A 25,765-nucleotide genomic window follows, 5' to 3' on the forward strand; every position below is an offset into this window, starting at 1 on the left:
ACTGAAACAGTCAATTAAACCTGGTTGCGATTAATATTTTAGAGGATAACGCCGGGTATGTCTCGGGTAGGTCTGGGATTTGCCCACATCTGGCTCGTACTTTCGCATTTTTCGCATTCTTGTTGGCCAGATTCTGGCCTCTTTCTGGTTTGGATCACGTAGTAATGCGGTACAACGCCGATACAGTCAATTAAACCTGGTTGCGATTAATATTTTAGTGGATAACGCTGGTTATGTCTCGGTTAGGTCTGGGATTTGCACCCATCTGGCTCGTACTTTCCCATTTTTCGCATACTTGTTGGCCAGACCCTGGCCCTTTTCTGGTTTGGATCACGTAGTAATGTGGTACCACACTGAAACAGTCAATAGAAGCTGGTTCCTATAGGTATTTTAGAGGATAACGCTGGTTATGTCTGGGTTAGTTCTGGTATTTGCTATTATCTGGCACATACTTTCGCGTTTTTCGCATACTTGTTGGCCAGATCCTGGGCTTTTTCTGGTTTGGATCACGTAGTAATGCGGTACCACACCGAAACAGTCAATTAAATCTGGTTGCGATTAATATTTTAGAGGATAACGCTGTTTATGTCTGGGATAGTTCTGGTATTTGCAATCATCTGGCTCATACTTTCGCGTTTTTCTCATAGTTGTTGGCCAGACCCTGGGTTTTTTCTGGTTTGGATCACGTAGTAATGCGTTACCACACCGAAACAGTCAATTAAACCTGGTTGCGATTAATATTTTAGAGGATAACGCCGGTTATGTCTCGGTTAGGTCTGGGATTTGCCCTCATCTGTCCCGTACTTTCGCATTTTTCTCATCCTTGTTGGCCAGATCCTGGGTTTTTTCTGGTTTGGATCCTGTAGTAATGTGGTTCCACACCGAAACAGTCAATTAAACCTGGTTGCGATTAATATGTTAGGGGATAACGCCGGTTACGTCTCGGTTAGGTCTGGGATTTTCCCTCATCTGGCTCGTACTTTCGCGTTTCTCGCATTCTTGTTGGCCCGATCCTGGGATTTTTCTGGTTTGGATCACGTAGTAATGTGTTACAACACTGAAACAGTCATTAAAAGCATGTTCCGATTCGTATTCTAGAGGATAACGCTGGTTATGTCAGACATAGTTCTGGTATTTGCAATCATCAGGCTCATACTTTCGCATTTTTCGCATACTTGTTGGCCAGATCATGGCCTTTTTCTGGTTTGGATCACGTAGTAATGCGGTACCACACCGAAACAGTCAATTAAACCTGGTTGCGATTAATATTTTAGAGGATAACGCCGGTTATGTCTCGGTATTTTCTGGGATTTGCCCTCATCTGGCTCGTACTTTCGCATTTTGCGCATACTTGTTGGCCAGATACTGGCCTTTTTCTGGTTTGGATCACGTAGTAATGTGGTACCACACTGAAACAGTTAATAGAAGCTGGTTCCGATCAGTATTTTAGAGGATAACGCTGGTTATGTCTGGGTTAGTTCTGGTATTTGCAATCATCTGGCTCATACATTCGCGTTTTTCGCATACTTGTTGGCCAGATCCTGGGCTTTTTCTGGTTTGGATGAGGTAGTAATGCGGTACAACACCGAAACAGTCAATTAAACCTGGTTGCGATTAATATTTTAGAGGATAACGCCGGGTATGTCTCGGGTAGGTCTGGGATTTGCCCACATCTGGCTCGTACTTTCGCATTTTTCGCATACTTGTTGGCCAGATCCTGGGATTTTTCTGGTTTGGATCTCGTAGTAATGTGTTACCACACTGAAACAGTCATTAAAAGCATGTTCCGATTCGTATTTTAGAGGATAACGCTGGTTATGTCAGACATAGTTCTGGTATTTGCAATCATCTGGCTCATACTTTCGCATTTTTCGCATACTTGTTGGCCAGATCATGGCCTTTTTCTGGTTTGGATCACGTAGTAATGCGGTACCACACCGAAACAGTCAATTAAACCTGGTTGCGATTAATATTTTAGAGGATAACGCCGGTTATGTCTCGGTATTTTCTGGGATTTGCCCTCATCTGGCTCGTACTTTCGCATTTTGCGCATACTTGTTGGCCAGATACTGGCCTTTTTCTGGTTTGGATCACGTAGTAATGTGGTACCACACTGAAACAGTTAATAGAAGCTGGTTCCGATCAGTATTTTAGAGGATAACGCTGGTTATGTCTGGGTTAGTTCTGGTATTTGCAATCATCTGGCTCATACATTCGCGTTTTTCGCATACTTGTTGGCCAGATCCTGGGCTTTTTCGGGTTTGGATCACGTAGTAATGTGGTACCACACTGAAACAGTCAATTAAACCTGGTTGCGATTAATATTTTAGAGGATAACGCCGGGTATGTCTCGGGTAGGTCTGGGATTTGCCCACATCTGGCTCGTACTTTCGCTTTTTTCGCATTCTTGTTGGCCAGATTCTGGCCTCTTTCTGGTTTGGATCACGTAGTAATGCGGTACAACACCGATACAGTCAATTAAACGTGGTTGCGATTAATATTTTAGAGGATAACGCTGGTTATGTCTCGGTTAGGTCTGGGATTTGCCCCCATCTGGCTCGTACTTTCCCATTTTTCGCATACTTGTTGGCCAGACCCTGGCCCTTTTCTGGTTTGAATCACGTAGTAATGTGGTACCACACTGAAACAGTCAATAGAAGCTGCTTCATATAGGTATTTTAGAGGATAACGCTGGTTATGTCTGGGTTAGTTCTGGTATTTGCTATCATCTGGCACATACTTTCGCGTTTTTCGCATACTTGTTGGCCAGATCCTGGGCTTTTTCTGGTTTGGATCACGTAGTAATGCGGTACCACACCGAAACAGTCAATTAAATCTGGTTGCGATTAATATTTTAGAGGATAATGCCGGTAATGTCTCGGTTAGGTCTGGTATTTGCCCTCATCTGGCGCGTACTTTCGCATTTTTCGCATACTTCTTGGCCAGATCCTGGGCTTTTTCTGGTTTGGATCACGTAGTAAAGTGGCACCAGACTGAAACAGTCAATTAAACCTGGTTGCGAATATTATTTTAGAGGATAACGCTGGTTATCTCTGGGATAGTTCTGGTATTTGCAAACATCTGGCTCATACTTTCGCGTTTTTCTCATAGTTGTTGGCCAGATCCTGGGATTTTTCTGGTTTGGATCACGTAGTAATGCGTTACCAGACCGAAACAGTCAATTAAACCTGGTTGCGATTAATGTTTTAGAGGATAACGCCGGTTATGTCTCGGTTAGGTCTGGGATTTGCCCTCATCTGGCTCGTACTTTCGCATTTTTCTCATCCTTGTTGGCCAGATCCTGGCCTTTCTCTGGTTTGGATCGCGTAGTAATGCGGTACCACACCGAAACAGTCAATTAAACCTGGTTGCGATTAATATTTTAGAGGATAACGCTGGTTATGTCTGGGTTAGTTCTAGTATTTGCAATCATCTGGCTCATACTTTCGCATTTTTCGCATCCTTGTTGGCCAGATCCTGGCCTTTCTCTGGTTTGGATCACGTAGTAATGCGGTACCACACCGAAACAGTCAACTAAACCTGGTTGCGATTAATATTTCAGAGAATAACGCTGGTTATGTCTGGGTTAGTTCTAGTATTTGCTCTCATCTGGCACATACTTCGGCGTTTTTCGCATACTTGTTGGCCAGATCCTGTGCTTTTTCTGTTTTGGATCCCGTAGTAATGAGGTTCCACACCGAAACAGTCAATTAAACTGGTTGCGATTAATATTTTAGAGGATAACGCCGGTTATGTCTCGGGTAGGTCTGGGATTTGTCCTCATCTGACTCGTACTTTCACGTTTTTCGCATACTTGTTGGCCAGATCCTGGCCTCTTTCTGGTTTGGATCACGTAGTAATGCGGTACCACACTGTCATTAAAAGCTGGTTCCGCTTAGTATTTTAGAGGATAACGCTGGTTATGCCTGGGTTAGTTCTGGTATTTACAATCATCTGGCTCATACTTTTGCGTTTTTCGCATACTTGTTGGCCAGATCCTGGGTTTTTTCTGTTTTGGATCCCGTAGTAATGAGGTTCCACACCGAAACAGTCAATTAAACTGGTTGCGATTAATATTTTAGAGGATAGCGCCGGTTATGTCTCGGGTAGGTGTGGGATTTGTCATCATCAGGCTCATACTTTCGCGTTTTTCGCACACTTGTTGGCCAGAGCCTGGCCTTTTTCTGGTTTGGATCACGTAGTAATGCGGTACCACACTGAAACAGTCAATTAAACCTTGTTTCCGATTAATATTTTAGAGGATAACGCCGGTTATGTCTGTGTTAGATCTGGTATTTGCAATCATCTTGCTCATACTTTCGCATTTTTCGCATATTTGGCTAGATCCTGGGTTTTTTCTGGTTTGGATCCCGTAGTAATGTGGTTCCACACCGAAACGGTCAATTGAACCTGGTTGCGATTAATATTTTAGAGGATAACGCCGGTTATGTCTCGGTTGGGTCTGTTATTTGCCCTCATCTGGCTCGGACTTTCGCATTTTTCGCATACTTGTTGGCCAGATCTTGGGTTTTTTGTAGATTGGATCCCGTCGTATTGTGGTTCCACACCGAAACGGTCAATTGAACCTGGTTGCGATTAATATTTTAGAGGATAACGCCGGTTATGTCTCGATTAGGTCTGGTAATTGCCCTCATCTGGCTCGGACTTTCGCATTTTTCGCATACTTGTTGGCCAGATCTTGGGTTTTTTGTAGATTGGATCCCGTCGTATTGTGGTTCCACACCGAAACAGTCAATTAAACCTGGGTCCGATTAATATTTTAGAGGATAACTCCGGTTATGTCTGGGTTGGGTCTGGTATTTGCCCTCATCTGCCTCGTACTTTCGCACGTTTCGCATACTTGTTGGCCAGATCCTGGCCTTTTTCTGGTTTGGATCACGTAGTAATGTGGTATCACACTGAAACAGTCAATTAAACCTGGTTGCGATTAATATTTTAGAGGATAACGCCGGTTATGTCTCGGGTAGGTCTGGGATTTGCCCTCATCTGGCTCGTGCTTCCGCATTTTTCGCATACGTGTTGGCCAGTTCTTGTCCTTTTTCTGGTTTGGATCACGTAGTAATGCGGTATCACACCGAAACAGTCAATTAAACCTGGTTGCGATTAATATTTTAGAGGATAACGCCGGTTATGTCTGGGTTAGGTCTGGTATTTGCCCTCATCTGGCTCGTACTTTCGCATTTGTCTCATACTTGTTGGACAGAGCCTGGCCTTTTTCTGGTTTGGATCACGTAGTAATGCGCTACCACACCGAAACTATCAATTAAGCCTGGTTGCGATTGATATTTTAGAGGATAACGCCGGTTATGTCTCGGTTAGGTCTGGTATTTGCCCTCATCTGTCTCGTACTTTCGCATTTTTCTCATACTTGTTGGACAGAGCCTGGCCTTTTTCTGGTTTGGATCACGTAGTAATGCGGTACCCGCTGAAACAGTCACTTAAACCTGGTTCCGTTTAATATTTTAGAGGATAACGCCGGTTATGTCTGTGTTAGATCTGGTATTTGCAATCATCTTGCTCATACTTTCGCATTTTTCGCATACTTGGCCAGATCCTGGGTTTTTTCTGGTTTGGATCACGTAGTAATGTGGTACCACACTGAAACAGTCAATAAAAGCTGGTTCCGATTAGTATTTTTGAGGATAACGCTGGTTATGTCTGGGTTAGTTCTGGTATTTGCAATCACCTGGCTCATACTTTCGCGTTTTTCGCATACTTGTTGGCCAGATCCTGCGTTTTTTCTGGTTTGGATCCCGTAGTAACGTGGTTCCACACCGAAACAGTCAGTTAAACCTGGTTGCGATTAATAATTTTGAGAGATAACGCCGGTTTTGTATGGGTTAGGTCTGGTATTTGCCCTCATCTAGCTCGTGCTTCCGCATTTTTCGCATACTTGTTGGCCAGTTCTTGGCCTTTTTCTGGTTTGGATCACGTAGTAATGCGGTACCACACCGAAACAGTCAATTAAACCTGGTTGCGATTAATATTTTAGAGGATAACGCCGGTTATGTCTCGGTTAGGTCTGGGATTTGCCCTCATCTGGCTCGTACTTTCGCATTTTTCGCATACTTGTTGGCCAGATCCTGGGCTCTTTCTTGTTTGGATCACGAAGTAATGTGGTACCACACTGAAACAGTCAATAAAAGCTGGTTCCGATTAGTATTTTAGAGGATAACGCTGGATATGTCTCGTTCAGGTCTGGGAATTGCCCTCATCTGGCTCGTACTTTCGCATTTTTCGCATACTTGTTGGCCAGATCCTGGCTTTTTCTGGTTTGGATCACGTAGTAATGTGGTAACACACTGTAACAGTCAATAAAAGCTGGTTCCGATTAGTATTATAGAGGATAACGATGGTTATGTCTGGGTTAGGTCTGGTATTTGCCCTCATCTGGCTCGTACTATCGCTTTTTTCTCATACTTGTTGGACAGAGCCTGGCCTTTTTCTGGTGTGGATCACGTAGTAATGCGGTACCACACCGAAACTATCAATAAAGCCTGGTTGCGATTGATATTTTAGAGGATAACGCCGGTTATGTCTCGGTTAGGTCTGGTATTTGCCCTCATCTGGCTCGTACTTTCGCATTTTTCTCATACTTGTTGGACAGAGCCTGGCCTTTTTCTGGTTTGGATCACGTAGTAATGTGGTACCACACTGAAACAGTCAATAAAAGCTGGTTCCGATTAGTATTTTTGAGGATAACGCAGGTTATGTCTGGGTTAGTTCTGGTATTTGCAATCACCTGGCTCATACTTTCGCGTTTTTCGCATACTTGTTGGCCAGATCCTGCGTTTTTTCTGGTTTGGGTCCCGTAGTAACGTGGTTCCACACCGAAACAGTCAATTAAACCTGGTTGCGATTAATATTTTTGAGAATAACGCCGCTTTTGTATGGGTTAGGTCTGGTACTTGCCCTCATCTGGCTCGTGCTTCCGCATTTTTCGCATACTTGTTGGCCAGATCCAGGGCTCTTTCTGGTTTGGATCACGTAGTAATGCGGTACCACACCGAAACAGTCAATTAAGCATGGTTGAGATTACTATTTTAGAGGATAACGCCAGTTATGTCTCGGATAGGTCTGGGACTTATCTGGCTCGTACTTTCGCATTTGTGCGCATTCTTGTTGGCCAGATCTTGGCCTTTTTCAGGCTTGGACCAGGTAGTAATGTGGTGCTACACTGAAACAGTCAATTAAACCTGGTTCCGTTTAATATTTTAGAGGATAACGCCGGTTATGTCTGTGTTAGATCTGGTATTTGCAATCATCTTGCTCAAACTTTCGCATTTTTCGCATATTTGGCCAGATCCTGGGGTTTTTCTGGTTTGGATCACGTAGTAATGTGGTACCACACTGAAACAGTCAATAAAAGCTGGTTCCGATTAGTATTTTTGAGGTTAACGCTGGTTATGTCTGGGTTAGTTCTGGTATTTGCAATCACCTGGCTCATACTTTCGCGTTTTTCGCATACTTGTTGGCCAGATCCTGCGTTTTTTCTGGTTTGGATCCCGTAGTAACGTGGTTCCACACCGAAACAGTCAGTTAAACCTGGTTGCGATTAATAATTTTGAGAGATAACGCCGGTTTTGTATGGGTTAGGTCTGGTATTTGCCCTCATCTAGCTCGTGCTTCCGCATTTTTCGCATACTTGTTGGCCAGTTCTTGGCCTTTTTCTGGTTTGGATCACGTAGTAATGCGGTACCACACCGAAACAGTCAATTAAACCTGGTTGCGATTAATATTTTAGAGGATAACGCCGGTTATGTCTCGGTTAGGTCTGGGATTTGCCCTCATCTGGCTCGTACTTTCGCATTTTTCGCATACTTGTTGGCCAGATCCTGGGCTCTTTCTTGTTTGGATCACGAAGTAATGTGGTACCACACTGAAACAGTCAATAAAAGCTGGTTCCGATTAGTATTTTAGAGGATAACGCTGGATATGTCTCGTTCAGGTCTGGGAATTGCCCTCATCTGGCTCGTACTTTCGCATTTTTCGCATACTTGTTGGCCAGATCCTGGCTTTTTCTGGTTTGGATCACGTAGTAATGTGGTAACACACTGTAACAGTCAATAAAAGCTGGCTCCGATTAGTATTATAGAGGAAAACGATGGTTATGTCTGGGTTAGGTCTGGTATTTGCCCTCATCTGGCTCGTACTATCGCATTTTTCTCATACTTGTTGGACAGAGCCTGGCCTTTTTCTGGTTTGGATCACGTAGTAATGCGGTACCACACTGAAACAGTCAATTAAACCTGGTTCCGATTAATATTTTAGAGGATAACGCCGGTTATGTCTGTGTTAGATCTGGTATTTGCAATCATCTTGCTCAAACTTTCGCATTTTTCGCATATTTGGCCAGATCCTGGGGTTTTTCTGGTTTGGATCACGTAGTAATGCGGTACCACACTGAAACAGTCAATTAAACCTGGTTCCGATTAATATTTTAGAGGATAACGCCGGTTATGTCTGTGTTAGATCTGGTATTTGCAATCATCTTGCTCAAACTTTCGCATTTTTCGCATATTTGGCCAGATCCTGGGGTTTTTCTGGTTTGGATCACGTAGTAATGTGGTACCACACTGAAACAGTCAATAAAAGCTGGTTCCGATTAGTATTTTTGAGGATAACGCAGGTTATGTCTGGGTTAGTTCTGGTATTTGCAATCACCTGGCTCATACTTTCGCGTTTTTCGCATACTTGTTGGCCAGATCCTGCGTTTTTTCTGGTTTGGGTCCCGTAGTAACGTGGTTCCACACCGAAACAGTCAATTAAACCTGGCTGCGATTAATATTTTTGAGAATAACGCCGGTTTTGTATGGGTTAGGTCTGGTACTTGCCCTCATCTGGCTCGTGCTTCCGCATTTTTCGCATACTTGTTGGCCAGATCCAGGGCTCTTTCTGGTTTGGATCACGTAGTAATGCGGTACCACACCGAAACAGTCAATTAAGCATGGTTGAGATTACTATTTTAGAGGATAACGCCAGTTATGTCTCGGATAGGTCTGGGACTTATCTGGCTCGTACTTTCGCATTTGTGCGCATTCTTGTTGGCCAGATCTTGGCCTTTTTCAGGCTTGGACCAGGTAGTAATGTGGTGCTACACTGAAACAGTCAATTAAACCTGGTTCCGTTTAATATTTTAGAGGATAACGCCGGTTATGTCTGTGTTAGATCTGGTATTTGCAATCATCTTGCTCATACTTTCGCATTTTTCGCATACTTGGCCAGATCCTGGGTTTTTTCTGGTTTGGATCACGTAGTAATGTGGTACCACACCGAAGCAGTCAATTAAACCTGGTTTCGATTAATATTTTAGAGGATAACGCAGGCTATGTCTCGGTTAGGTCTGCGATTTGCCCTCATCTGGCTCGTACTTTCGCATTTTTAGCTTACTTGTTGGCCAGATCCTGGCCTTTTTCTGGTTAGGATCACGTAGTAATGCGGTACCACACCGAAACAGTCAATTAAACCTGGTTGCGATTAATATTTTAGAGGATAACGCCGGTTATGTCTCGTTTAGGTCTGCGATTTGCCCTCATCTGGCTCGTACTTTCGCATTTTTCCCTTACTTGATGGCCAGATCCTGGCCTTTTTCTGGCTTGGACCAAGTAGTAATGTGGGACCACACTCAAACAGTCAATTAAACCTGGTTGCGATTAATATTTTAGAGGATAACGCCGGCTATTTCTCGGTTAGGTCTAGGATTTGCCCTCATCAGTCTCGTACTTTCGCATTTTTCGCTTACTTGATGGCCAGATCTTGGCCTTCTTCTGGCTTGGACCAAGTAGTAATGTGGGACCACACTCAAACAGTCAATTAAACCTGGTTGCGATTAATGTTTTAGAGGATAACGCCGGTTATTTCTCGGTTAGGTCTGGGATTTGCCCTCATCAGTCTCGTACTTTCGCGTTTTTCGCATACTTGTTGGCCAGATCCTGGGTTTTATCTGGTTTGGACCCCGTAGTAATGTGGTTCCACACCGAAGCAGACAATTAAACCTGTTTGCGATTAATGTTTTAGAGGATAACGCCGGTTTATCTGGGTTAGGTCTGGTATTTGCCCTCATCTGGCTCGTACTTTCGCATTTTTCACATACTTGTTGGCTAGATCTTGTGTTTTTTGTGCATTGGAACCCGTCGTAATTTGGTTCCACACCGAAACAGTCAATTAAACCTGGTTGCGATTAATATTTTTGTGGATAACGCCGGTTATGTCTCGGTTAGGTCTGGGATTTGCAATCATCTGGCTCATACCATCGCGTTTTTCGCATACTTGTTGGCCAGATCCTGGGTTTTTTCTGGTTTGGATCCCGTACTAATGTGATTCCGCACCGAAACTGTCAGTTAAACCTGGTTGCGATTAATATTTTAGAGGATAACGCCGTTTACGTCTGGGTTAGGTCTGGGTTTTGCCCTCATCTGGCTCGTGCTTTGGCATTTTTCGCATACTTGATGGCCATATCCTGGCCTTTTTCTGGCTTGGACCAATTAGTAATGTGGGACCACACTCAAACAGTCAATTGAACCTGGTTGCGATTAATATTTTAGAGGATAACGCCGGTTATTTCTCGGTTAGCTGTGGGTTTTGCCCTCATCTGTCTCGTACTTTCGCGTTTTTCGCATACTTGTTGGCCAGATCCAGCGCTTTTTCTGATTTGGATCCCGTACTAATGTGGTTCCACACCGAAGCAGTCAATTAAACCTGGTTGCGATTAATATTTTTGAGAATAACGCCGCTTTTGTATGGGTTAGGTCTGGTACTTGCCCTCATCTGGCTCGTGCTTCCGCATTTTTCGCATACTTGTTGGCCAGATCCAGGGCTCTTTCTGGTTTGGATCACGTAGTAATGCGGTACCACACCGAAACAGTCAATTAAGCATGGTTGAGATTACTATTTTAGAGGATAACGCCAGTTATGTCTCGGATAGGTCTGGGACTTATCTGGCTCGTACTTTCGCATTTGTGCGCATTCTTGTTGGCCAGTTCTTGGCCTTTTTCTGGTTTGGATCACGTAGTAATGCGGTACCACACCGAAACAGTCAATTAAACCTGGTTGCGATTAATATTTTAGAGGATAACGCCGGTTATGTCTCGGTTAGGTCTGGGATTTGCCCTCATCTGGCTCGTACTTTCGCATTTTTCGCATACTTGTTGGCCAGATCCTGGGCTCTTTCTTGTTTGGATCACGAAGTAATGTGGTACCACACTGAAACAGTCAATAAAAGCTGGTTCCGATTAGTATTTTAGAGGATAACGCTGGATATGTCTCGTTCAGGTCTGGGAATTGCCCTCATCTGGCTCGTACTTTCGCATTTTTCGCATACTTGTTGGCCAGATCCTGGCTTTTTCTGGTTTGGACCACGTAGTAATGTGGTAACACACTGTAACAGTCAATAAAAGCTGGTTCCGATTAGTATTATGGAGGATAACGATGGTTATGTCTGGGTTAGGTCTGGTATTTGCCCTCATCTGGCTCGTACTATCGCATTTTTCTCATACTTGTTGGACAGAGCCTGGCCTTTTTCTGGTGTGGATCACGTAGTAATGCGGTACCACACCGAAACTATCAATAAAGCCTGGTTGCGATTGATATTTTAGAGGATAACGCCGGTTATGTCTCGGTTAGGTCTGGTATTTGCCCTCATCTGGCTCGTACTTTCGCATTTTTCGCATACTTGTTGGCCAGATCCTGGGCTCTTTCTTGTTTGGATCACGTAGTAATGCGGTACCACACTGAAACAGTCAATTAAACCTGGTTCCGATTAATATTTTAGAGGATAACGCCGGTTATGTCTGTGTTAGATGTGGTATTTGCAATCATCTTGCTCAAACTTTCGCATTTTTCGCATATTTGGCCAGATCCTGGGGTTTTTCTGGTTTGGATCACGTAGTAATGTGGTACCACACTGAAACAGTCAATAAAAGCTGGTTCCGATTAGTATTTTTGAGGATAACGCAGGTTATGTCTGGGTTAGTTCTGGTATTTGCAATCACCTGGCTCATACTTTCGCGTTTTTCGCATACTTGTTGGCCAGATCCTGCGTTTTTTCTGGTTTGGGTCCCGTAGTAACGTGGTTCCACACCGAAACAGTCAATTAAACCTGGCTGCGATTAATATTTTTGAGAATAACGCCGGTTTTGTATGGGTTAGGTCTGGTACTTGCCCTCATCTGGCTCGTGCTTCCGCATTTCTCGCATACTTGTTGGCCAGATCCAGGGCTCTTTCTGGTTTGGATCACGTAGTAATGCGGTACCACACCGAAACAGTCAATTAAGCATGGTTGAGATTACTATTTTAGAGGATAACGCCAGTTATGTCTCGGATAGGTCTGGGACTTATCTGGCTCGTACTTTCGCATTTGTGCGCATTCTTGTTGGCCAGATCTTGGCCTTTTTCAGGCTTGGACCAGGTAGTAATGTGGTGCTACACTGAAACAGTCAATTAAACCTGGTTCCGTTTAATATTTTAGAGGATAACGCCGGTTATGTCTGTGTTAGATCTGGTATTTGCAATCATCTTGCTCATACTTTCGCATTTTTCGCATACTTGGCCAGATCCTAGGTTTTTTCTGGTTTGGATCACGTAGTAATGTGGTACCACACCGAAGCAGTCAATTAAACCTGGTTTCGATTAATATTTTAGAGGATAACGCAGGCTATGTCTCGGTTAGGTCTGCGATTTGCCCTCATCTGGCTCGTACTTTCGCATTTTTAGCTTACTTGTTGGCCAGATCCTGGCCTTTTTCTGGTTAGGATCACGTAGTAATGCGGTACCACACCGAAACAGTCAATTAAACCTGGTTGCGATTAATATTTTAGAGGATAACGCCGGTTATGTCTCGCTTAGGTCTGCGATTTGCCCTCATCTGGCTCGTACTTTCGCATTTTTCCCTTACTTGATGGCCAGATCCTGGCCTTTTTCTGGCTTGGACCAAGTAGTAATGTGGGACCACACTCAAACAGTCAATTAAACCTGGTTGCGATTAATATTTTAGAGGATAACGCCGGTTATTTCTCGGTTAGGTCTAGGATTTGCCCTCATCAGTCTCGTACTTTCGCATTTTTCGCTTACTTGATGGCCAGATCTTGGCCTTCTTCTGGCTTGGACCAAGTAGTAATGTGGGACCACACTTAAACAGTCAATTAAACCTGGTTGCGATTAATGTTTTAGAGGATAACGCCGGTTATTTCTCGGTTAGGTCTGGGATTTGCCCTCATCAGTCTCGTACTTTCGCGTTTTTCGCATACTTGTTGGCCAGATCCTGGGTTTTATCTGGTTTGGACCCCGTAGTAATGTGGTTCCACACCGAAGCAGACAATTAAACCTGTTTGCGATTAATGTTTTAGAGGATAACGCCGGTTTATCTGGGTTAGGTCTGGTATTTGCCCTCATCTGGCTCGTACTTTCGCATTTTTCGCATACTTGTTGGCTAGATCTTGTGTTTTTTGTGCATTGGAACCCGTCGTAATTTGGTTCCACACCGAAACAGTCAATTAAACCTGATTGCGATTAATATTTTAGTGGATAACGCCGGTTATGTCTCGGTTAGGTCTGGGATTTGCAATCATCTGGCTCATACCATCGCGTTTTTCGCATACTTGTTGGCCAGATCCTGGGTTTTTTCTGGTTTGGATCCCGTACTAATGTGATTCCGCACCGAAACTGTCAGTTAAACCTGGTTGCGATTAATATTTTAGAGGATAACGCCGTTTACGTCTGGGTTAGGTCTGGGTTTTGCCCTCATCTGGCTCGTGCTTTGGCATTTTTCGCATACTTGATGGCCATATCCTGGCCTTTTTCTGGCTTGGACCAATTAGTAATGTGGGACCACACTCAAACAGTCAATTGAACCTGGTTGCGATTAATATTTTAGAGGATAACGCCGGTTATTTCTCGGTTAGCTGTGGGTTTTGCCCTCATCTGTCTCGTACTTTCGCGTTTTTCGCATACTTGTTGGCCAGATCCAGCGCTTTTTCTGATTTGGATCCCGTACTAATGTGGTTCCACACCGAAACAGTCAATTAAACCTGGTTGTGATTAATATTTTAGAGGATAACGTTGGTTATGTCCGGGTTAGGTCTGGTATTCGCCCTCATCTGGCTCGTACTTTCGCATTTTTCGCAGATCCTGGCCTTTTTCTGGTTTGGACCACGAAGTAATGTGGTACCCACACTGAAACAGTCAATGTAGCCTTGTTGCGATTAATATTTTAGAGGATAACGCTGGTTATGTCTGGGTTGGGTCTGGTATTTGCCCTCATCTGGCTCGTGCTTTCTCGTTTTTCGCATACTTGTTGGGCAGATCCTGGGTTTTTCTGGTTTGGATCACGTAGTAATGCGGTACCACACCGAAACAGTCTATTAAAGCTGGTTGCGATTAATATTATAGAGGATAACGCCGGTTATGTCTCGGTTAGGTCTGGGATTTGCCCACATCTGGCTCGTACTTTCGCATTTCTCGCATACTTGTTGGCCAGACCCTGGCCTTTTTCTGGTTTGGATCACGTAGTAATGTGGTACCACACTGAAACAGTCAATAAATGCTGGTTCCGATTAGTATTTAAGAGGATAACGCTGGTTATGTCTGGGTTAGGTCTGGTATTTGTCCTCATCTGGCTCGTACTTTCGCATTTTTCGCATACTTGTTGGCCAGATCATGGCCTTTTTCTGGTTTGGACCACGAAGTAATGTGGTACCACACTGAAACAGTCAATGTAGCCTTGTTGCGATTAATATTTTAGAGGATAACGCTGATTATGTCTGGGTTAGTTCCGGTATTTGCAATCATCTGGCCCATACTTTCGCGTTTCTCGCATGCTAGTTGGGCAGATCCTGCGTTTTATCTGGTTTTGGACCCCGTAGTAATGTGGTTCCACACCGAAGCAGACAATTAAACCTGTTTGCGATTAATGTTTTAGAGGATAACGCCGGTTATGTCTGGGTTAGGTCTGGTATTTGCCCTCATCTGGCTCGTACTTTCGCATTTTTCGCATACTTGTTGGGCAGATCCTGGGTTTTTTCTGGTTTGGATCACGTAGTAATGCGGTACCTCACCGAAACAGTCTATTAAAGCTGGTTGCGATTCATATTATAGAGGATAACGCCGGTTATGTCTCGGTTAGGTCTGGGATTTGCAATCATCTGGCTCGTGGTTTGGCATTTGCGCATACTTGTAGGCCAGATGCTGGCCTTTTTCGGGCTTGGGCCACGTAGTAATGTGGTACCACACTGTCAATAAAAGCTGGTTCCGATTAGTATTTTAGAGGATAACGCTGGTTATGTCTGGGTTAGTTCTGGTATTTGCAATCATCTGGCTCATACTTTCTCGTTTTTCGCATACTTGTTGGGCAGATCCTGGGTTTTTTCTGGATTGGATCACGTAGTAATGCGGTACCACAACGAAACAGTCTATTAAAGCTGGTTGCGATTAATATTATAGAGGATAACGCCGGTTATGTCTCGGTTAGGTCTGGGATTTGCCCACATCTGGCTCGTACTTCCGCATTTCTGGCATACTTGTTGGCCAGACCCTGGCCTTTTTCTGGTTTGGATCACGTAGTAATGTGGTACCACACTGAAACAGTCAATAAAAGCTGGTTCCGATTAGTATTTTAGAGGATAACACCGGTTATATCTCGGTTAGTTCCGGTATTTGCAATTATCTGGCTTATACTTTCGCGTTTTTCGCATACTTGTTGGCCAGATCCTGGGTTTTTTCTGGTTTGGATCCCGTACTAATGTGGTTCCACACCGAAACAGTCAATTAAACCTGGTTGCGATTAATATTTAAGAGGATAACGCCGGTTATGTCTGGGTTAGGTTTGGTATTTGCCCTCATCTAGCTCGTACTTTCGCATTTTTCGCATACTTTTTGGCCAGATCCTGGCCTTTTTCTGGTTTGGACCACGAAGTAATGTGGTACCACACTGAAACAGTCAATGTAGCCTTATTGCGATTAATATTTTAGAGGATAACGTTGGTTATGTCTGGGTTAGGTCTGGTATTCGCCCTCATCTGGCTCGTACTTTCGCATTTTTCGCAGATCCTGGCCTTTTTCTGGTTTGGACCACGAAGTAATGTGGTACCACACTGAAACAGTCAATGTAGCCTTGTTGCGATTAATATTTTAGAGGATAACGCTGGTTATGTCTGGGTTGGGTCTGGTATTTGGCCTCATCTGGCTCGTGCTTTGGCATTTTTCGCATACTTCTAGGCCAGATGCTGGCCTTTTTCGGGCTTGGACCACGTAGTAATGTGGTACCACACTGCCAATAAAAGCTGGTTCCGATTAGTATTTTAGAGGATAACGCTGGTTATGTCTGGGTTAGTTCTGGTATTTGCAATCATCTGGCTCATAATTTCTCGTTTTTCGCAAACTGGTTGGGCAGATCCTGGGTTTTTTCTGGTTTGGATCACGTAGTAATGCGGTACCACACCGAAACAGTCTATTAAAGCTGGTTGCGATTAATATTATAGAGGATAACGCCGGTTATGTCTCGGTTAGGTCTGGGATTTGCCCACATCTGGCTCGTACTTTCGCATTTCTCGCATACTTGTTGGCCAGATCCTGGGTTTTTTCTGGTTTGTATCCCGTACTAATGTGATTCCACACCGAAACAGTCAGTTAAACCTGGTTGCGATTAATATTTTAGAGGATAACGCCGGTTATTTCTCGGTTAGGTCTGGGATTTGCCCTCATCTGTCTCGTACTTTTGCATTTTTCGCATACTTGTTGGCCAGATCCTGGCCTTTTTCTGGTCTGTATCACGTAGTAATGCGGTACCACACCGAAACAGTTAATTAAACCTGGTTGCGATTAATATTTTAGAGGATAACGCCGGTTATGTCTCGGTAAGGTCTGGGATTTGCCCACATCTGGCTCGTACTTTCGCATTTCTCGCATACTTGTTGGCCAGACCCTGGCCTTTTTCTGGTTTGGATCACGTAGTAATGTGGTACCACACTGAAACAGTCAATAAAAGCTGGTTCCGATTAGTATTTTAGAGGATAACACCGGTTATGTCTCGGCTAGGTCTGGGATTTGCCCTCATCTGGCTCGTACATTCGTATTTTTCGCATACTTGTTGGCCAGATCCTGGGCTTTTTCTGATTTGGATCACGTAGTAATGTGGTACCACACTGAAGCAGTCAATAAAAGCTGGTTCCGATTAGTATTTTAGCGGATAACACTGGTTATGTCTGGGTTAGTTCCGGTATTTGCAATTATCTGGCTCATGCTTTCGCGTTTTTCGCATACTTGTTGGCCAGATCCTGGGTTTTTTCTGGTTTGGATCACGTACCAATGTGGTTCCACACCGAAACAGTCAATTAAACCTGGTTGCGATTAATATTTAAGAGGATAACGCCGGTTATGTCTGGGTTAGGTTTGGTATTTGCCCTCATCTAGCTCGTACTTTCGCATTTTTCGCATACTTTTTGGCCAGATCCTGGCCTTTTTCTGGTTTGAACCACGAAGTTATGTGGTACCACACTGAAACAGTCAATGTAGCCTTATTGCGATTAATACTTTAGAGGATAACGCCGGTAATGTCTGGGTTAGTTCTGGTATTTCCAACCATCTGGCTCATACTTTCGCGTTTTTCGCATACTTGTTGGCTAGATCCTGGGTTTTTTCTGGTTTGGACACCCGTACTAATGTGGTTCCACACCGAAACAGTCAATTAAACCTGGTTGCGATTAATATTTTAGAGGATAACGCCGGTTATGTCTGGGTTAGGTCTGGTATTTGCCCTCATCTGGCTCGTACTTTCGCATTTTTCGCATACTTGTAGGCCAGATCATGGCCTTTTTCTGGTTTGGACAACGAAGTAATGTGGTACCACACTGAAACAGTCAATGTAGCCTTGTTGCGATTAATATTTTAGAGGATAACGCTGGTTATGTCTGGGTTAGGTCTGGTAGTTGCCCTCATCTGGCTCGTGCATTGGCATTTTTCGCATACTTCTAGGCCAGATGCTGGTCTTTTTCGGGCTTGGACCACGTAGTAATGTGGTACCACACTGTCAATAAAAGCTGGTTCCGATTAGTATTTTAGAGGATAACGCTGGTTATGTCTGGGTTAGTTCTGGTATTTGCAATCATCTGGCCCATACTTTCGCGTTTTTCGCATGTTAGTTGGGCAGATCCTGCGTGTTATCTGGTTTGGACCCCGTAGTAATGTGGTTCCACACCGAAGCAGACAATTAAACCTGTTTGCGATTAATGTTTTAGAGGATAACGCCGGTTATGTCTGGGTTAGGTCTGGTATTTGCCCTCATCTGGCTCGTACTTTCGCATTTCTCGCATACTTGTTGGCCAGATCCTGGCTATTTTCTGGTTTGGATCACGTAGTAATGCGGTACCACACCGAAACAGTCAATTAAACCTGGTTGCGATTAATATTTTAGACGATAACGCCGGTTATGTCTGGGTTAGGTCTGGTAGTTGCCCTCATCTGGCTCGTGCCTTGGCATTTTTCGCATACTTGTAGGCCAGATGCTGGTCTTTTTCGGGCTTGGACCACGTAGTAATGTGGTACCACACTGTCAATAAAAGCTGGTTCCGATTAGTATTTTAGAGGATAACGCTGGTTATGTCTGGGTTAGTTCTGGTATTTGCAATCATCTGGCTCATACTTTCTCGTTTTTCGCATACTTGTTGGGCAGATCCTGGGTTTTTTCTGGATTGGCTCAGGTAGTAATGCGGTACCTCACCGAAACAGTCTATTAAAGCTGGTTGCGATTAATATTATAGAGGATAACGCCAGTTATGTCTCGGTTAGGTCTGGGATTTGCAATCATCTGGCTCGTGCTTTGGCATATTTCGCATACTTGTAGGCCAGATGCTGGCCTTTCTCGGGCTTGGACCACGTAGTAATGTGGTACCACACCGTCAATAAAAGCTGGTTCCGATTAGTATTTTAGAGGATAACACCGGTTATGTCTCGGTTAGGTCTGGGATTCGCCCACATCTGGCTCGTACTTTCGCATTCCTCGCATACTTGTTGGCCAGATCCTGGGTTTTTTCTGGTTTGGATCCCGTAGTAATCAGGTTCCACACCGAAACAATCAGTTAAACCTGGTTGCGATTAATATTTTAGAGGATAACGCCGGTTATGTCTCGGTTAGGTCTGGGATTCGCCCACATCTGGCTCGTACTTTCGGATTTCTCGCATACTTGTTGGCCAGACCCTGGCCTTTTTCTGGTTTGGATCACGTAGTAATGTGGTACCACACCGAAACAGTCAATAAAAGCTGGTTCCGATTAGTATTTTAGAGGATAACACCGGTTATGTCTCGGTTAGGTCTGGGATTTGCCCACATCTGGCTCGTACTTTCGCATTTCTCGCATACTTGTTGGCCAGACCCTGGCCTTTTTCTGGTTTGGATCACGTAGCAAAGTGGTACCACACTGAAACAGTCAATAAAAGCTGGTTCCGATTAGTATTTTAGAGGATAACACCGGTTATGTCTCGGCTAGGTCTGGGATTTGCCCTCATCTGGCTCGTACATTCGTATTTTTCGCATACTTGTTGGCCAGATCCTGGCCTTTTTCTGATTTGGATCACGTAGTAATGTGGTACCACACTGAAACAGTCAATAAAAGCTGGTTCCGATTAGTATTTTAGCGGATAACGCTGGTTATGTCTGGGTTAGTTCCGGTATTTGCAATTATCTGGCTCATGCTTTCGCGTTTTTCCCATACTTGTTGGCCAGATCCTGGGTTTTTTCTGGTTTGGATCCCGTACCAATGTGGTTCCACACCGAAACAGTCAATTAAACCTGGTTGCGATTAATATTTAAGAGGATAACGCCGGTTATGTCTGGGTTAGGTTTGGTATTTGCCCTCATCTAGCTCGTACTTTCGCATTTTTCGCATACTTTTTGGCCAGATCCTGGCCTTTTTCTGGTTTGAACCACGAAGTAATGTGGTACCACACTGAAACAGTCAATGTATCCTTATTGCGATTAATACTTTAGAGGATAACGCCGGTAATGTCTGGGTTAGTTCTGGTATTTCCAACCATCTGGCTCATACTTTCGCGTTTTTCGCATACTTGTTGGCTAGATCCTGGGTTTTTTCTGGTTTGGACACCCGTACTAATGTGGTTCCACACCGAAACAGTCAATTAAACCTGGTTGCGATTAATATTTTAGAGGATAACGCCGGTTATGTCTGGGTTAGGTCTGGTATTTGTCCTCATCTGGCTCGTACTTTCGCATTTTTCGCATACTTGTAGGCCAGATCATGGCCTTTTTCTGGTTTGGACCACGAAGTAATGTGGTACCACACTGAAGCAGTCAATGTAGCCTTGTTGCGATAAATATTTTAGAGGATAACGCTGGTTATGTCTGGGTTAGGTCTGGTAGTTGCCCTCATCTGGCTCGTGCATTGGCATTTTTCGCATACTTGTAGGCCAGATGCTGGTCTTTTTCGGGCTTGGACCACGTAGTAATGTGGTACCACACTGTCAATAAAAGCTGGTTCCGATTAGTATTTTAGAGGACAACGCTGGTTATGTCTGGGTTAGTTCTGGTATTTGCAATCATCTGGCCCATACTTTCGCGTTTTTCGCATGTTAGTTGGGCAGATCCTGCGTTTTATCTGGTTTGGGCCCCGTAGTAATGTGGTTCCACACCGAAGCAGACAATTAAACCTGTTTGCGATTAATGTTTTAGAGGATAACGCCGGTTATGTCTGGGTTAGGTCTGGTATTTGCCCTCATCTGGCTCGTACTTTCGCATTTCTCGCATACTTGTTGGCCAGATCCTGGCTATTTTCTGGTTTGGATCACGTAGTAATGCGGTACCACACCGAAACAGTCAATTAAACCTGGTTGCGATTAATATTTTAGACGATAACGCCGGTTATGTCTGGGTTAGGTCTGGTAGTTGCCCTCATCTGGCTCGTGCCTTGGCATTTTTCGCATACTTGTAGGCCAGATGCTGGTCTTTTTCGGGCTTGGACCACGTAGTAATGTGGTACCACACTGTCAATAAAAGCTGGTTCCGATTAGTATTTTAGAGGATAACGCTGGTTATGTCTGGGTTAGTTCTGGTATTTGCAATCATCTGGCTCATACTTTCTCGTTTTTCGCATACTTGTTGGGCAGATCCTGGGTTTTTTCTGGATTGGATCAGGTAGTAATGCGGTACCTCACCGAAACAGTCTATTAAAGCTGGTTGCGATTAATATTATAGAGGATAACGCCGGTTATGTCTCGGTTAGGTCTGGGATTTGCAATCATCTGGCTCGTGCTTTGGCATTTTTCGCATACTTGTAGGCCAGATGCTGGCCTTTCTCGGGCTTGGACCACGTAGTAATGTGGTACCACACTGTCAATAAAAGCTGGTTCCGATTAGTATTTTAGAGGATAACGCTGGTTATGTCTGGGTTATTTCTGGTATTTGCAATCATCTGGCTCATACTTTCTCGTTTTTCGCATACTTGGTGGGCAGATCCTGGGTTTTTTCTGGTTTGGATCACGTAGTAATGCGGTACCACACCGAAACTGTCTATTAAAGCTGGTTGCGATTAATATTATAGAGGATAACGCCGGTTATGTCTCGGTTAGGTCTGGGATTTGCCCACATCTGGCTCGTACTTTCGCATTCCTCGCATACTTGTTGGCCAGATCCTGGGTTTTTTCTGGTTTGGATCCCGTAGTAATCAGGTTCCACACCGAAACAATCAGTTAAACCTGGTTGCGATTAATATTTTAGAGGATAACGCCGGTTATGTCTCGGTTAGGTCTGGGATTCGCCCACATCTGGCTCGTACTTTCGGATTTCTCGCATACTTGTTGGCCAGACCCTGGCCTTTTTCTGGTTTGGATCACGTAGTAATGTGGTACCACACTGAAACAGTCAATAAAAGCTGGTTCCGATTAGTATTTTAGAGGATAACACCGGTTATGTCTCGGTTAGGTCTGGGATTTGCCCTCATCTGGCTCGTACTTTCGTATTTTTCGCATACTTTTTGGCCAGATCCTGGGCTTTTTCTGATTTGGATCACGTAGTAATGTGGTACCACACTGAAACGGTCAATAAAAGCTGGTTCCGATTAGTATTTTAGCGGATAACGCTGGTTATGTCTGGGTTCGTTCCGGTATTTGCAATTATCTGGCTCATACTTTCGCGTTTTTCGCATACTTGTTGGCCAGATCCTGGGTTTTTTCTGGTTTGGATCCCGTAGTAATGTGGTTCCACACCGAAACAGTCAATTAAACCTGGTTGCGATTAATATTTAAGAGGATAACGCCGGTTATGTCTGGGTTAGGTTTGGTATTTGCCCTCATCTAGCTCGTACTTTCGCATTTTTCGCATACTTTTTGGCCAGATCCTGGCCTTTTTCTGGTTTGGACCACGAAGTAATATGGTACCACACTGAAACAGTCAATGTAGCCTTATTGCGATTAATATTTTAGAGGATAACGCCGGTAATGTCTGGGTTAGTTCTGGTATTACCAATCATCTGGCTCATACTTTCTCGTTTTTCGCATACTTGTTGGGCAGATCCTGGGTTTTTTCTGGTTTGGATCACGTAGTAATGCGGTACCACACCGAAACAGTCTATTAAAGCTGGTGGCGATTAATATTATAGAGGATAACGCCGGTTATGTCTCGGTTAGGTCTGGGATTTGCCCACATCTGGCTCGTACTTTCGCATTTCTCGCATACTTGTTGGCCAGATCCTGGGATTTTTCTGATTTGGATCACGTGGTAATGTGGTGCCACACTGAAACAGTCAATTAAAGCTGGTTCCGATTAGTATTTTAGAGGATAACGCTGGTTATGTCTCGGTTAAACCCGGTATTTGCAATCATCTGGCTCATACTTTCGCGTTTTTCGCGTACTTGTTGCCCAGATCCTGGGTTTTTTCTGGTTTGGATCCCGTACTAATGTGGTTCCACACCGAAACTGTCAGTTAAACCTAGTTGCGATTAATATTTTAGAGGATAACGCCGGTTACGTCTGGGTTAGGTCTGGTATTTGCCCTCATCTGGCTCGTGCTTTGGCATTTTTCGCATACATGATGGCCATATCCTGCGTTTTATCTGGTTTCTATCCCGCAGTAATGTGGTTCCACACCGAAGCAGTCAATTAAACCTGTTTGCGATTAATATTTTAGAGGATATCGCCGGTTATGTCTCCGTTAGGTCTGCGTTTTGCCCTCATCTGGCTCATACTTTCGCATTTTTCGCATACTTGTTGGCCAGGTCCTGGCCATCTTCTGGTTTGGACCACGCAGTAATGTGGTAACACACTGAAACAGCCAATTAAACCTGGTTGCGATTAATATTTTAGAGGATATCGCCGGTTATGTCTCCGTTAGGTCTGGGATTTGCCCACATCTGGCTCGTACTTTCGCGTTTTTCGCATACTTGTTGGCCAGATCCTGGGTTTTTTCTGGTTTGGATCCCGTACTAATGTGGGACCACACTCAAACAGTCAATTAAACCTGGTAGCGATTAATATTTTAGTGGATAACGCCGGTTATGTCTCGGTTAGGTCTGATATTTGCCCTCATCTGGCTCGTGCTTTCGCATTTTTCGCATACTTGTTGGCCAGATGCTGGGTTTTTTCTGGTTTGGATCCCGTCATAATGACGTTCCACACCGAAACAGTCAATTAAACCTGGTTTCGATTAATATTTTAGAGGATAACGCTGGTTATGTCTCGGTTAGGTCTGCGATTTGCCCTCATCTGGCTCGTACTTTCGCGTTTTTCGCATACTTGTTGGCCAGATCTTGCGTTTTATATGGTTTCTATCCCGCAGTAATGTGGTTCCACACCGAAGCAGTCAATTAAACCTGATTGCGATTAATATTTTAGAGGATATCGCCGGTTATGTCTCCGTTAGGTCTGGGATTTGCCCTCATCTGGCTCATACTTTCGCATTTTTCGCATACTTGTTGGCCAGATCCTGGCCTTCTTCTGGCTTGGACCACGCAGTAATGTGGTATCACACTGAAACAGCCAATTAAACCTGGTTGCGATTAATATTTTAGAGGATAACGCCGGTTCCGTCTGGGTCAGGTCTGGTATTTGCCCTCATCTGGCTCGTGCTTTGGCATTTTTCGCATACTTGATGGCCATATCCTGCGTTTTATATGGTTTCTATCCCGCAGTAATGTGGTTCCACACCGAAGCAGTCAATTAAACCTGATTGCGATTAATATTTTAGAGGATATCGCCGGTTATGTCTCCGTTAGGTCTGGGATTTGCCCTCATCTGGCTCATACTTTCGCATTTTTCGCATACTTGTTGGCCAGATCCTGGCCTTCTTCTGGCTTGGACCACGCAGTAATGTGGTATCACACTGAAACAGCCAATTAAACCTGGTTGCGATTAATATTTTAGAGGATAACGCCGGTTATGTCTCGGTTAGGTCTGGGATTTGCCCACATCTGGCTCGTACTTTCGCATTTCTCGCATACTTGTTGGCCAGATCCTGGGCTTTTTCTGATTTGGATCACGTAGTAATGTGGTACCACACTGAAACAGTCAATAAAAGCTGGTTCCGATTAGTATTTTAGAGGATAACGCTGGTTATGTCTGGGTTAGTTCCGGTATTTGCAATCATCTGGCCCATACTTTCGCGTTTTTCGCATGCTAGTTGGGCAGATCCTGCGTTTTATCTGGTTTGGACCCCGTAGTAATGTGGGTCCACACCGAAGCAGACAATTAAACCTCTTTGCGATTAATATTTTAGAGGATAACGCCGGTTATGTCTGGGTTAGGTCTGGTATTTGCCCTCACCTGGCTCGTACTTTCGCATTTTTCGCATACTTGTTGGCCAAATCCTGGCTATTTTCTGGTTTGGATCACGTAGTATTGCGGTGCCGCACCGAAACAGTCAATTAAACCTGGTTGCGATTAATATTTTAGAGGATAACGCCGGTTATGTCTGGGTTAGGTCTGGTATTTGCCCTCATCTGGCTCGTGCTTTGGCATGTTTCGCATACTTGTAGGCCTGATGCTGGCCTTTTTCGGGCTTGGACCACGTAGTAATGTGGTACCACACTGTCAATAAAAGCTGGTTCCGATTAGTATTTTAGAGGATAACGCTGGTTGTGTCTGGGTTAGTTCTGGTATTTGCAATCATCTGGCTCATACTTTCTCGTTTTTCGCATACTTGTTGGGCAGATCCTGGGTTTTTTCAGGTTTGGATCACGTAGTAATGCGGTACCACACCGAAACAGTCTATTAAAGCTGGTTGCGATTAATATTATAGAGGATAACGCCGGTTATCTCTCGGCTAGGTCTGCGATTTGCCCACATCTGGCTCGTACTTTCGCATTTCTCGCATACTTGTTGGCCAGACCCTGGCCTTTTTCTGGTTTGGATCACGTAGTAATGTGGTACCACACTGAAACAGTCAATAAAAGCTGGTTCCGATTAGTATTTTAGAGGATAACGCTGGTTATGTCTGGGATAGTTCCGGTATTTGCAATCACCTGGCTCATACTTTCGCGTTTTTCGCATACTTGTTGGCCAGATCCTGGGTTTTTTCTGGTTTGGATCCCGTACTAATGTGGCTTCGCACCGAAACAGTCAATTAAACCTGGTTGCGATAAATATTTTAGAGAATAACGCCGGTTATGTCTGGGTTAGGTCTGATATTTGCCCTCATCTGGCTCGTGCTTTCGCATTTTTCGCATACTTGTTGGCCAGATGCTGGGTTTTTTCTGGTTTGGATCCCGTAATAATGACGTTCCATACCAAAACAGTCAATTAAACCTGGTT

This window comes from Colletes latitarsis, unplaced genomic scaffold, assembly GCF_051014445.1.
Source record: "Colletes latitarsis isolate SP2378_abdomen unplaced genomic scaffold, iyColLati1 scaffold0013, whole genome shotgun sequence".
Classification (NCBI taxonomy): domain Eukaryota; kingdom Metazoa; phylum Arthropoda; class Insecta; order Hymenoptera; family Colletidae; genus Colletes; species Colletes latitarsis.